Genomic DNA, 15,141 nt, shown 5'->3' with positions numbered 1-15,141 from the left:
AAGACTACTGAAACAGGAAACAAAACCAATTTTAATGGATTCTATGCATTTTTATGAATTTACTGAGACTTGAATGGACTTAATCGGAGCTCGGATGAATTAGTTATGATTTTTAGAAGATTCTCTGTGTTTTTACTATTAAAGAAAAGCCTTAATGTATTTATTGCGCAATATTGCCCTAGGGCTGACGTCAGCAAGGGGGGTGCGGCGCCGACACGCGGGACCCGCGGGTCAGTGACTCAAGGAGAGAGAGAGAGGGAGGGGGTACTGGCAGGCGGGGCCCACCGGGCGGCGGCTCATGGGGAAGAGGTGGCACTGGCCGGGCTCAGCTCGGCTGCAAGCCGGCCGACCGGTTAGGCGAGCGGCGGCGGCGACCGGCGAGAAGATGGCGGCGGCCGGTGACGCGGGCGACGGCGCATCGTGGCGACGCGCATGCGGGGAGCAGCGGCGCGCGCGAGAGGAAGAGAAGGGGAGGGAGTTCTCACCGGGGTTCGGCCGGCGCGGGAGGAGACGACGACGAACGGCGACGGTGAGCGACCGGAGGGCGACGGCGAACGGCGGCCGAGCTCCAGGACACCCTAAGAGAGAAAATGAGAGAGGTTAGAGGGAGAGAGGGTGTCCACGCGAGTGAGATCCATGGCCGACGACGGCGGCTATGGAAGGGCTCACCGGCACGCGACGAACGGCGGGCTCCGATGGCGGAATTCGACGGAGGAGGGGTGGACGATGTAGCCCTCGGCGATGCGAACCCGAAGACGACGACGATGCGGCTCGGCGGCGGCGCTAGCGGCGGCGAGCGGCGGCCGGAGGAGTGGAAAAGGCGGCGGCAACGGGTGTAGCGGCGCGGGAGCGATAGAGGGCACGAGAGGGAGTGGTGGAAAGAGGAAAAAGGTGGAGGGGAGTGCGGGGAAGCTTTATTGGGGCTCGGGAGAGACGGACGTGGCCGGGGTGCTCCCGATTTCGCCGGCAACGTGGGAGGTGGAGAGAGAGAGAGTGGGAGGGGATTCAAAATTTGAATCCACCCCTGGTGGGCTCGCGGCGCGGGCGGGAAGGCGAGGGCGTGGGCGGCGTCGCGGCGACGTGGGCGCGGGGCGTGGAGTGGGCGCGGGAGCAGCGGGATACGTGGCGGCGTGGGCGGTGGTTTCGGCGGCGGTTGGTGCGGGCGTGGGCAGCCAGAGGTTAGGGAAAGGGCTGATAGGTGGGCCCCACCTGTCAGCACCCGAGAGGGAGAGGGAGGCCGGGTGAACTTTGGGAGTGGGAGGGAGGAGCGGGCCGGCGCGGGAAGAAATGGGCCGGCGGCCCAAGAAAAGGAAAAAGGAGGGAAAAGAAAAGATAAAAAGGAAAAAGGATTTTCCCAGGGATTTAATATTGCACTTTGCTTATTTTAATTGGTTAAAATTATTTCCAAGGCTCTGAAAATTCCACTAAAATTCCTGTTAGCATATTTTGACATGTAGAACCCAAGAAAAATTCCATATGTCGATTTCGATTATTATTTGCATTTATTAATTTGAGGAATTAGCTCTAGGTTAAATTGAACAATTTCTTCAGACGATTTATTTTACAAATTTTAAAGCTGGAAAGGGGAACTTCAGGGCGTGACAGAACGGCAGCGACGGCCGCGAAAGGACGGCGGCGGCGCACAGCGCTGCCTGCGTCGACGGGAGACAAGAGATTGGATATTATTTGGGGATTTCTCACTGTTGCTGCCTTGCTGGTTGTTACCTAGGGTTTTGCTGGGCATTTTGGTCTTTTTTGAAATTACTGACAATGTAAGAGAAAATCCCCTATGTACCCATGAAAGTTCACCTAATCCCTTATATATCCCTGAATTTTGCTCAATCCCTTACATACCCCTGAATTTTAGTTTGGATTCCTTCCATGCCCTTTCCGCTAGTTGACCGTTAAATTCTTTTGAAAAGGTCCATTTTGCCCTTTGCTATGAAGAAACATAATAAATTAATGAAGCATATTATTGGAATGTAAAAATTTGTTGGATGAGACTATTATATTTATGAGTATGTGATGCACCATATTATTTGTGACAAATTTACTTTTACATATGATATAAAAAGTTAATACTTATTTATTAGTTATTAAAAGTTCTTTTATGTAGCATATGTGTTTTCATAGTAATACAACAGATTTGTTTATTACTATCATAACACATATGCTAAAAAAAATCTTTTAATAACTAATAAATAAGTATTAATTTTTTTATGTCATATCTAAAAGTACATTTATCGCAAATAATATGGTGCATAACTATCTCATAAACATAATAGTCTCATATAACAAATTTCTATACTTCAACAATATACTCTATTAATTTATATGCTTCTTTATACCAAAGGGCAAAATGGACTTTTTCATAAGAATTTAACGGTCAACTAACGGTCAACTAGCGGAAAGGGCATGGAAGGGATCCAAACTAAAATTCAGGAGTATGTAAGGGATTGAGAAAAATTCAGGGGTACAGAAGGAATTAGGTGAACTTTTAGGGGTACACAGGGGATTTTCTCACAATGTAATGGATGTATGCACTAACAGAACTAACAGATGCCTAACGGTAGGGACATGGGAGGGAACACAACAAAATCTCGAGGGCACACAGGGGATTGGTCAAAATTGGAGGGCATGGAAGGGATTGAGTCAGTTTTGAGGTGCATACAGGGAATTTACTCCTCCATCTGTTGTATTGATCTTATGTGGACTTCCTTGCACCTATAGAAAGCCATAGTGTAGCCTCCCATCTCATGGGTATGTTGTTCTGACCATCGCACCATTGTTGCTGCTGGAGCTGCCCTGACTTCGCTAGCCCAAATAGAAAGCTCGGTGAGCCTCCTACAACCCTCATGGTGGTCTTGAGATAGTGAAAGTGAAAACAAGTGGTTCTTATTTGAATACAGTTCAGGAACTACTACCAATGTATAACCCCACAGACATGGACATACCTCGGTAGGAATACCACATACCTGTTATGTGCAGAGACAATACTCAAACAAGAATAGAGTACGTCTACAACAAATAAGTAATAAGTCCTTGATAAGGATATGAGACCTAGTCCAACATAAGCCCTACCATGATTGCTCTTATTCTATCATAACATTTTCCCCAATTTCTATACCGCTACCACGATAGAAGGTTGAGCCTATTCAGATGTCAATACAAAACCAGACAACTAGAGCAGAGAAGTCGAGTCGTCAACCACAGGACAACTCGCTACAAGTTTCCAATAAGTGGATCCCGACAAGATAGTTGGTTAGATATTTACTAGAGCTTTTGCTTCACATGTCTTGTGCTTTGTACACATCCATATACATATAAACACAAAAAATAGAATGTTAGTTTATTACCCTAAGGAGGCCCTAAACATGTAAAAAGAACATAGTCTCAACATGCATATGTGAGGGCCAACGAAACCAAACTCTGACACCACCCCAAGTATACACTACTAGAGTCATAAGTTTAGTAGATGACAAAAACCTTATTTATCGAAGGTTCCAAACGAAGTAAAACTTAATTATGGATAAACAGATACGCAGGATCGAACAATAATAACTAAGCCTACAAGAAGGAGGGTGAATGGTAGGAACACCAAAAATCGAAAACTTTTAGTGGAATTAAAAGAAAAATGCAATGCGACTTGTTTTATTTCATACGAAAAGCACAAGCGCTTCCATCACAATTTATTAATCACAATGGTTGAATTATCACAAATTATAATCACCTCTTGATCGATATCAAATCAACATATATCATTGCAACCAATCATATCATTCGTGACCCACTACCAACAGTGTTGCGATTCATCTCAGGCCAGAGAAATGCTGCTACAGTACTACAGTCCCTCGCCATGCATGTGCCGTCAGATGTCCAGCTGGTGATTCCATCCAGCCGTCCACACGGTCATCGCTCCATCCCTCCATCCCCTCCGTCCTCGCTATATTTAGTCCACGCAATCACCACACCAGCCACCGCCTAGACATCCTCGCTGCCTCCCTGCCAAAAATCCCCAAATCCTCCTCTTCTCGCCGCCGCCGCCGCGCTGTCTTCCTCCCGCCACGCCGCAGCGCCGCCTTCCTCCCGCGACGCCCGGCCGGCGCCGTCTTCGTCCCGCGGCGCCCGGACGGCGCCGTCTTCGTCCCGCGGGTCCCGGCCGTCGCCGCCGCGCCGTCTTCCTCACGCGGCGCCCGGCAGTCGCCGCCACGCCGTCTCCCTCCGCGACGCCCGACCGTCGCCGCCGGCACCGCCTTTTGCGGATTCATTCCTTTGGCCCGTCGCTGCCGGAGCTCGGTGACTGTGGCGGCTACGAAGCACGGCGCCACCACCACTATCCCGATCTGCCTCTCTGTCCCCTTACCCAAGTTCTCAAGTTAATTCGTGAAATGATAACAAAGAATATAGCTCTTGATTCAAAAATCATTTCGACTATTGCCACTTCTTTGGTTGCAAGCAATGAAGGCAAAGCATTGTTGCAGGTCTTGCCTGATTTCAGTGCAGAAATATCGAAAAGCGACATCAATTCACCCCCGGAGTTATTGAAAATGTTGCATAATGTGTGTCCCCAAACAACTTGAACCTGGCGTTGCTTTGTGAGTCTCATTCAGGAGCTTTGCTTGCAGGTAGCACTCAGTTCATATCTGAGATCTAATACATGTTCCTTTGTTCATGGTCGGCCTATAATTTGTGCTCTCCATTCCCAAGGCATACTCTATATCACGCGAATGTCTATGAAGTGTTCTACAGCAAACTCTTAATCTCACATAGAACGATCAGTTTATACTCTATTACTTTTTTTTTGGTTGTTAGCTGTAGAAAATGAATCACATTACCTATTTAAAATTTTTAGCCATTGGACCACTTATATATACATTTCTTTACAGCTATTTGCATTATGGGTTACTGCATGCTAGACCAGAGGTCTTAAAAGCCAGCAATGGCAGAGGTTACAGCTGCTGTACATTGGGGGGACATCAAGGTATTGGCACCATACTTGCTTCTTTCATGTTTTGCTGCTAAAATAGCTCCCTACCATGGCCAGCCTATTCGTAAATATTCAATCAATTTTATCATTGTCTTATTGTCTTATGCTCTATTTCGTCGGCTATGAGAGTATATTTACTGCCGCTTAATTTATCAATCTGTTAGTGCTTCTAGCCAAATATTGCATATGTATATACTTTCCTTTAGATATATTGTATCCTGTGTATATGTGTACTAAAGCTATATTGCATTGGATTATTATTGTTTCAGCAAGGCCTTGTCACTCTTCATTGAGCTTTCACACGATGTCATGCTCTTCTGGGCCATCGACAACTACATCACAGCATAAACGAAAGGAGCCTTTGCCGGACTCTCCAGCTTCAGGTTAGTGTGCTAGCTATAAGCTGCAGACAATATATTCATATATGTTTTCCACAGGTCCCATTCTGTTTGTGTTTACATGTTCAGTCCTATCTCCACTAAGGTTTGTCAAATTCACTTTCTTCCTGCTGTATTGTATCGCCTACAAACTATTTTTCATATAATCTTGCCATACGCTTAATTACATGCATATTCTACGTCCTTGCCTCACATAAGCAACTTTGTTTTGGTACATATGGCCCCGTGCCTCTATGAGCAGCTCAGTTTATTACTAGAGCAAATATGTGCAGTGTGATTTTCCTTTTTCTTAAATACCTAGATTCATATGCCCATCATGCTATATCAACATTTCTAGCGTACACAACAACACACTGCATATTTCATTTCATTTATTTTTCTCACAAAAATGCTCTTGCTTCACATGGGAGGCTTCATTTGCTAATTCTTCTCCTTTTATTCATACTTCAGGTTCAAGGCTTGTAGGTTCCAGCTGCATGGCAATTGCTCTTTGGTGTTCCTCTACCTGTTATTTCCTGGTATTATTTCAGTTATTTTAGTAGTTCCTTGGGAATTCTTATTTGTTGTCTAATCTTTATCTCCGTATACATGATCATCATTTAATTGTACTGGTAAACATCATTCCCTACTCTATTTTTTATTGCACCAAGTAGTATGCATAAACTGTTATTCAGTTAAACTATAGCATATATTTTTGTATGTGTCTATGTATATATATATATTTGGCAGTTTCTCACTAGCCATTTTCGTTCTCTGGGATTGCAAAGAGCACAATAAGAGGCAAGCATTGGACCTTAACTAACAGGATAACCAAATATTGTGATAGCATTTTAATGGTTTGTTCCATATTTTGTAAATCATGGATTTATGGTTTGATACACGTTTTCATTGATTCTTCTACGACCACCAGCCAGGTAATTTCAAGCTATTATATATATACTGATGCTACATATTACTCAACATGATTTACAAAATTAGAAACTGTTTCATTCCGTTGAAAATATATTTTTAACAGTTACGTGGGATATGCATGGTGTTCATTATTTTATATATCATGTACTAAGAACATATTGATGCTCTTCATCAAGGTTAAAAGGTGGATCTACTTCCCTTTTTCTTTTATTGGTGGCTAAAGTAGATTGATGCTAATTATTGACAAGCTGGCAAGAATATTGAACTCTCATATCTGCAGAACTGGCTACAAATTCATAGGTTCTGGATCATGGAGAAGTAAACCTTGATTTCTATTTGTTTTTTTTTCATGGCCGTCTTAGTATAGATTGTAAAATATGTACAATATAAGTTGCAATTACTACCTGTGATGTGCTGACACAGTTTTGATTGACTATCCTTCCAATTAATCATCGCCCCATTGGTCTTCCTGGGTACAGCTAGGTATTGAAATACAAATGTTGTTTATTTTACTCACGTTGTTGTAATTGTACTATGCACCGAGATACCCATTGTTAGTGTAACATTGATTATAAAAAAATTATGGTACGATTACATCAATCAAAATTTAGAACATCGTGATATTCTATCGTGATATTCTTTTTCTGATCGAGTTGTTGTTGTATAGCACTGTTGCAAGCTATGTTGTTTTCAATCATGCTTTTTTTTTCTTTTATGATTAAAGATCTTGGATGATGCCCGCGCATCGCGCGGGGGGGCACGGCTAGTTTATAATGTCAACGGGACAGCAGACGGCGTGCGCCCACGCTTTTGTCGTCCCACGTGCCGCAGCAGCACGTGTCATAGTAGTCGGAGGGTGGGAAGCTGAGCTTGCATGTCACTTGTGGGTTATGTACACCCAGCTTGATGCAGTAGTCGTTGCATGCTGGAAGAGTGCATCTATATACGGTGTAGCACTTGTCTGCAACTGTAATATCAATAGCATCAGCAGTGACGAATCCACAACAAAACTTACAGGGATCCTCTAAATTTTTATGTAATATATTATTACGATTAATGTGACCTAAAACACCTAGAGGTGCTCAGTACACCGAGTAGTTACGTGTAGTAATGCCACTAAATCAGTATGTTATATATTTGCGTATAAATGCATGCATAGGCTGAAACAAAATTTTATGCCTGTAAATAGGATAAATAAGTGTTGGAGTACGTTTTATACATAGATATAAGAAATAAATTAATGGTGCATAAAAAGACTCCATTATTTTTAAATTGAGTATCATTGTGTTTGAATATAAGATGTTTGTAGTATTTACAGTTTTGTGTATTATTAGAAATTAGTGCAAGATAGAAATCTGAAGAGAATAGATTATTGTACCTTCTGCGTTACAAGGTGAGAAGATCATCGCCATGACTGCAATGGCTGTAAGTAAGAGAACCCTAGCATCCTTCTTGAGATGCGCCATGGGAGGAGATATATATAATGATGCAAAGGCCAAAGCAAACCTTATTATGTTTTGGTGTGGGGGTTGAAACATATGCCTTTGTGGGCGTGTTTATATAGAGTTAGAAGGCTGAACCAAATTGGGTAGTTATTAATATTCTATCTACTCAATTGTTTTCTAAAAGAATTTTCTACTCAATTATCGTTTTATTTATCTTCCAACTGTCATTCATTAGTTGGATATATTCCTTTTCTGTCAGAATGTATTTATTTTTTCTAATTTGGTTTTTAGATGAATGGATAGTTGTGGTAGCAGAAGTGGATTAGGCCACTAGGGTAAGGCGATAAATGTGTGCAGATGCAACATTTGAATAATATCCCCTTTGGTGCTTGTTTGGAGAGTCCTAATTAAGTCGCAGACCATCCAAGGATAAGTACGTCTTTATCTCTTCTACTTTAAAACAAAATCTGGCAGTAACGACCAATGCAAATCTACTCATTGTTAAAAGGGTTAAGTTTGAATATTTTTCCCCCTCAACTACCACAAAAGTTCAATTTACTGTCATACCAGAAACTCTACACTCTCTTTTCCTCTATACTCTCTCTTCTCTCGCCTCCTCTTGTGTGGCCTTCCCCTCCATTGGCCATGAGCCCACCTCACCGCCAGTTGCACAACCATGCCCCCAGGTCCTACACGTACAAGTTCAACCGCTTACCATCAAGCGTCCTCCACGAGCTTCCCTTGCGGCTCCAGCCTCTGTGAGTTGGCGCTGCCATAAGAGAGAAGCAAATTGCGGAGTCAAATCTAGGTGGAGGCAAACCTTGACGAGGCGGTAGCACTCTAGGATAGCATGGGGGCCTAGTGAAGCTAGAGGTCAACGACGAAACCGTGGCAGCAGTGAGCATGCGTGCATCTGTCGCACCACGATGACTTCGACCTCACGCCAGTGCGCCCCCCTCCCCCACCACCTCCACCCCCCCCCGCCCCCCCCCCCGCCCCCCCCCCCCCGAACTCACCTATGAAGATCAATGAGGATTGCGATGGTGATGACGATGATGCGGACGCTGCCTCTTGGCCAACATTGAAGATGGCGGTGTCACCTGTGTGCTGGAAAAGATAAGGTGGCCATAGCAATCACCACAACCACATGTTACCGTCTCACCTCGTCTACCATCCTCAAATCCGTTCTCATTCCCCCCCTCTCTCTCTCTCTATCTCTCTCTGTCTCATACTTTAGCCTCATTCATAACCGCCGATGAGCTCCCCCCTTGTAACATACCCGAAATTTTAGGACTTAAAAATTTCTAGACAAAATAGATATAGGCAAACTTTTACAATTTTGAGAGCCAAAAATTTCCGTTTTAACTTAGGTGAGACCAATCTAAACCATTGCATAAATAAAATTTGACAACAAAATAAAACCTTTTCATTCCTAACATTAGACCATAAATTCCACCAAGCAAATGAGCATACATGTGCATAATGCATGCCTTGACTCGAGTCCCTTGTGCATTTGGATTTTGGTCTCGCATTTTACAATAGGTCCCATGAGCATAACTTAAAAGGGTTAAATTACTAAATAAACTTATAGTTAATCTTGGGTGATAATATGTGGACATAATATTTACTCAAATATCATCTTCTCAGTTCGAAAGAAGTTTAAAGTAATTCCTATAATAATATTAGATGCAATTATGAAGAGGGAACTCATATACAAAGAAAAGGTCATCCTAATTCTCTAAAATATTTTGTACAAGATAAAATCATGGGAAAATTTATGTAGACAATGATTAGCACAAACTATTCACTGTAATTTTGGTCAGATATTAACACTCAAGTTGATACCTCAAATAAATTAATCAAAACAGTCACATAGTAGACTAATTAAAATCCTTTATTGGCTAAAACCATACTTCACCCAAAAGTGAATTAAAATGCATAAAAGTATATGAGGTAAATAATTTATATAAATACTATATTATTTATCATATCTCAATATAATTTTTCTAGAATTTTATTCCTCTGTTTAAGCCTCCTCAAAATTCAATCTAGCTCTTAGATAACCGATCTTTGTTTAATTTCTGTGATCAATCTATCCATAATTTTTAAGTGCAACCAAAAAAAATGGCAACTAAGTATAAACATCTACTTCCAGTAAAATCAACACTACTTAATCTGATCCACACATTAAGCTATGAAGCTACAAAGTTAGAGGAGAAAATAATTCCGAAAATTCATCCAAAATCAAGTTTACCCATGTATTTACCCACACCTCTCCCTTCCACCTACTAGTATACTTCGTCCTTGCCCCACCTGACAGCCACTAGAGCTAGCTCTAGCTCTGTCAAACCACTTCTCCACCGCTCCAGCCGATTGAACAGACGAGAGAGAGAGAGAGATCGTTGGCGGAGGGAGTGCTCGACGCGTGGAGCTGACGTGCCGACGCCGAGTTTCACCTTCAACTCCGCCAACTCAGTCGCCCTTCACCATTCAACACTCTAGAGCCGAAGAAGCCGAGGGAGAAAGGCCCTCTGCCTCTCTGTCATCCTCATTCTCGCCGGCGGCCGTGGAGACGACGACCGTCGCCATCGCCATCGTGCCGCGGTCGTCTCGACTCCTTTCCCGATCTGAAACCTCCTATCAATGCCATATCCATTCCACCTAATCTCTCCTCTTGACATGCAGTGGTGACGCCGGAACGCGACCGTGCCCACGGGAGCTTCGGAACGCCGCCGCTTCGGCATCATCGTCGCCCGACCACCCTAGTCCATCCCGGAGCAAGCCGCTGCGCCATCGTCATCGGCTCGACCCCAGGAGCCTGTACACTGAGATCACCGATTTCTTCCCCAACTCCGGCCGCCAACGTCGATCTTCGATTCCTGCCGCTCCGGTGAGCCATTGTTCGATTCCTCGCGCAGACACCATCTCTATGACCTCACAGCCCTCGTGCATGCCTACTTTTAGCAGCTCGTCGTACCGTTCGAGCCATCGCCGTTCACCTGAGGAGGAGCGCCGTCGCCGAGCCGTTCCGCAAGTCGACGCTGCTGCCAAGACCTCGACAACCCTAGCTTGACCCACGGTGAGCACCCTGTAGTCTTGAAGACCTCATGCATGCTTTGCATTCGCTTCTAAACGACCTCCATGCACACATGCACCACCACCCCGAGAACCACCGCCGCTCGCACCGCCGTCACCATTGATTCCGACCACCTCTAACCTTGAGACAACCACGGATAGATGCGCAAGAAGCTTAGGAAAATCTTCTCTTTTGGTCACATCACGAGATCGGCCGCCGTTCATCGCCGGCGCAGGCGAGGAGCTCGCCAAGCCGCCGCTGCTCTGTCTGCCCTGTCTCTCCCAGGCGCTGACTCGCTGACGAATGGGCCCCACGTCATTAGGCGCTAGGGATCTCGTTTAGATATTTTAAAACATGTAAGGTTTAAAATGTAAAATATGTTAGATTGACATGTGGGACCAAGAATCTATTAGTAAAAACTGTAAAACTCGAGGATTCCTAATAAATTTGGTTAAAACACGTTCTAGGGACCTCACGATCTAATCTCTGGAACCCTAGAGGCCTTTTTGCATATTGATCTCTCACTAACAGGTGGACCCATCCCTTCTAAAATCTGAGAATATAAAAGAAAAACACTTAAAACATTATATTTTCAACAGAAAAACACTCAAAGTTGAAAATTCATATAAAATCAAATATAACTCATTTTGAGATGATTCCAGTCGCTATAGATTCACAAAGTTATGAAATTTAATTTAGAAATATAAAACTTGACACTCACTGTTCAAACTTTGTCTCAAAAATTTGTCTAAGGTAAAGCATACGTAACACATACACAAACTTATAAAATGCATAGAAAATTTAATTTAACTTGTTTTGGGACAAACTCAAATTCTACAAATTCATCATCATGCACTCTCTGGTTAGCTGAAATAAAAGTAATCACTTGCTTTGTATCAAATGCCTCTAAAACTATTATCTTTAAAATGACTAGTTTTAGATAAGCTAAACTTTATAAATTCATACAAAATTCAACTTAGCTTTAATTTGAGTAAACTTAAGTTCTGTAGGATCACCAAAACATGTATTTCCAATTGGTAAAATAAAAATATATATTTTTTTATAATAAAAGCCTCTAAATATTTATGTAAGGAATAACCAACATAGAGCAGCCTTTAATTTGTAAAATTTGTAGAAAATTCATTTTTAGTCCAATTGGAATGAAGAAAGTTTCTATAGAACCAGAAAATAGTGAGCTTCAATATAGTAAAATAAAACTTGACACCTTTTGTAGAGAACATAGCTCAAAATCTTAACTTAGTGAAATAAGAATTTAAACACATAGTGTTGTTAAGGTAATACATAGATATGTATAAGTATATATGCACTTAGCTCTAAATAAACCTAAATAAAACTTGATAGACCAGTGAGGCCATAGTTCCATCCCCATTCACCAAAACTTAGAGGAACTTAGCTCAAATGATAATTCCTAGGTTGATATTTATAAAGTCATCCATATAGAACCCCTCTATATTATAAAATATGAACTAAAATAATAAAGGCCCTAAACTTGTGAACTAAGGATAGATTAATTAACAAAATTATTTGCTTCATTCATCGCAACAAAAGTAGAATAAATTCTGAACCTCAAATACCAAAGGCATGTGCATGTAGGACACTATACACCTATAACATGTTATAACCTGTAAAATGCATAAAGAATTCATAATAACTCTAAAAATTGTGAAACCAAATGTGTTAGTATTATAAAACACATCTCTACACCCCTGAGAAGTCTAATCTAATAAATACCACTTTGCAAAAATACTTGGTAGCATTGCCTAAACCTATACTATTATATACCGACATAATTTCTAAAATTCATAACTCCCAAATAAAAAGTGATAAAATAGAAATTCTTTCACCTAAATTCATTTTAAACCAGTACCAACACACTGTGTACAAATCATGCATTTTAGAGCATTTTGGATTTTTACCTATTTCGGTGTTTAATTGCATAGCGTGTCCTTTATTTAGGTCATTGCATAATCGGTGAAGGAGTGGATTAGGCGCTAACATTTCTTAGTATTAAGGCAAGTTTTCTCCTCACATCCTTTGAACACATTGAATCCCATGATTTGATAAATGAAAATATTTGTTTGCAAAGATGCATATGAACTTAGACTATATCGGTATTTAAAATTGGGATAAGGTAGTTATTACCTATTTGTTGCATTCCTTACCTTGAATAATTGTGATCCTTGCTGCTTGAACCCCTAGAAATGGTTAGAGTACACTCTTTTGTGCTCAAATGGGTTTATATATGCTCTATATGCAACTACTTGCTTAACCATGCTTAGAAATATGCAAATGCTCATTCCACCTATGATTAAAATATGATTTTGACACATGAACCTTTTCTGGAATAAAATGAATGTGATGGGTATTTGTGGACTAAAATGTGTAAAATGTGATTTTAGACTTGGGCGGCAAGTGGTGTGCATATGGTGTTAGTTGCATACCGATAGGGGGGAGTGTTTGCTCAAGTCCGTAAGGACCGAACTTGTGTCACCAACTTAAAGTTATTCGTACATCCACATGTGCTAGTATGGGATGGCCTAAGCTAATTAATCTATTTAGGACTAGCCTTGCATTCTGTTTGGCCGGTGTGTATTAGTTAGTCGATAATTCTAAGGAATTAGTCGATGATTCAGAGGAACTTCCTATTTACCCCGATGTGGTAGTTTAGGTGACTAAGTCTGTCCAATACAACGGTATTGTGCCACGTGGTGGGTTCCTGTCGTGTCCGCCACCACGGCCTTAAGTTTAAGGCGTGGGCCCGCCACTTAACGGTTCTAGACATATTTCCAAGTATGCCTAGGATGAACACATATCGTGCTGGTGCAAGGCTAGATTCTAAGTAGTGTAAAGGCTTCATTGTGACCTCTAGTCCGCACTCATAATGTAGAGTGTGGGGTGCTTGGCCGGCACTGAACCAACTAGAGTGTAGCCTCCGGGCTTCTATCACATTATGTGGGTAAACCCGTACAAACTCTGCAGGAGTTCTTTAAACTAATCGATTAGCCGTTCTCATGGTCATGAGCGCTTTGGTGAAGTGTCATGAGTATAGACTATGTTTTAAAAATGTGAACATGTGACTTGGTTTGAAATTGATAAAATGTGTTGAGTTGTGTAAGTGTGATGATATATTATGACTTGTTGTCAAGGATGACATCAAGAGATTGACTATGATGGAATTATGATGAACTAAATGTTACAAACTTAAAAACTTATCTTTGTTAATTGAAGCATCAACTCCTTTACAAAGGATTTGCGAAAATAAAACTTGCTTTATGGTGAAATTGAACTACATATTGCCTTCCTTTGAATATATGCCTTACATTTACATGTAGTATGTTATGATTGACTTGTGCTTGCCAGTACATTAACTTGTTTAATGTACTGACTCTTGCTGTTGATATAACCTTTTGTTTGCAGGTTTAGACTTAGTCTTTGAGTGATGTGGGTTCTTGCTGTTGATATAACCTTTTGTTTGCAGGTTTAGACTTAGTCTTTGAGTGATGTGGGTTCTGATTGCTTCTTCTAGAATGAGAACTTAATGGGGTAAACCCCTAGTCGGTGTGCTTGTGATTGGGTAGTCAAGCTTCCGCTGTTATCTAATATTTATTTGGCCGATCGGCCTATGTATCTCTAAATTAGTTGTAAATTTTAATTGCTCTCATCTTATTGTGTTTGCTATGTGTAACCATCCTTAAGATGAAAGTGTGAATCTAGTGCATATCTTAGGAGCTAGATTCACATGAGTATGAGTTAAAAACATATGAGATGTTGTAGATCTTTAGCCATTTTTGTCAAGTCTCCTGAATGTGTAACACATCTTGTCGCCGCCTTCGAGTAGTTTGACGGGCACATCTCAGACTGAAGTTAGCTGGCAGACTAAAGGCCCAGCAATGTCTCCGATATTCCTCTCTCGAGACGTTTGATATTTCATTATACTTGTTTGATGACTTGAATTATTCACTTCATGTCTCAATTGTAATGGAAGGTCCGGAGAGCCTACGACACCCCTATGGTGGTAGCGTGAGGCAAACAAGGAGTTTCAAGTGGTGGTAAGAGGACAAGGATCTAAATGCGGCCTAATGGTGCCCATTGGCGGATTTTTTCATGCTAGGCCTTGTTATCCCCCAGTTTAGGAAACTGGAAACCTATTAAGTTTCCCTATATCAATCCCTCAATTATTAGGTGGTAAAAACAAGTGTAACCAGTACGAAACATATAACAAAATAAAATTAAACTAAAAGAGTTTAATACCTTTAATAAGGCTAATAATGCCACATCCTATCACATAAACAACAATGGAAA

The 15,141-nt window shown here is 41.7% G+C and overlaps 2 long non-coding RNA genes across 6 annotated transcripts; both read left to right on the top strand.

The window, feature by feature from the left end:
- Nucleotides 1-3,976: 3,976 nt before the first annotated feature.
- LOC107279237 (uncharacterized) lies at nucleotides 3,977-6,773 on the top strand. Its single transcript, XR_010737093.1, has 5 exons — nucleotides 3,977-4,375; nucleotides 4,482-4,625; nucleotides 4,887-4,981; nucleotides 5,257-5,370; nucleotides 5,836-6,773. It is a non-coding gene; the product is annotated as an uncharacterized lncRNA (long non-coding RNA).
- Nucleotides 6,774-10,167: 3,394 nt separating this feature from the next.
- Nucleotides 10,168-14,624, top strand: LOC112936629 (uncharacterized). Of its 5 annotated transcripts, none has more exons than XR_010736903.1 (4): nucleotides 10,168-10,632; nucleotides 10,710-10,821; nucleotides 12,796-12,851; nucleotides 14,318-14,624. It is a non-coding gene; the product is annotated as an uncharacterized lncRNA (long non-coding RNA). The 5 variants fall into 5 exon arrangements; XR_010736902.1 differs by having other exon boundaries at nucleotides 10,707-10,821; XR_003238923.2 differs by lacking the exon at nucleotides 12,796-12,851 and having other exon boundaries at nucleotides 10,184-10,346; nucleotides 10,428-10,632; nucleotides 10,707-10,821.
- Nucleotides 14,625-15,141: the final 517 nt, after the last annotated feature.

The sequence above is a fragment of the Oryza sativa genome, chromosome 10, assembly GCF_034140825.1.
Source record: "Oryza sativa Japonica Group chromosome 10, ASM3414082v1".
NCBI classification, from domain to species: Eukaryota; Viridiplantae; Streptophyta; class Magnoliopsida; order Poales; family Poaceae; genus Oryza; species Oryza sativa.
This window is presented reverse-complemented; position numbering and strand designations above follow the sequence as displayed.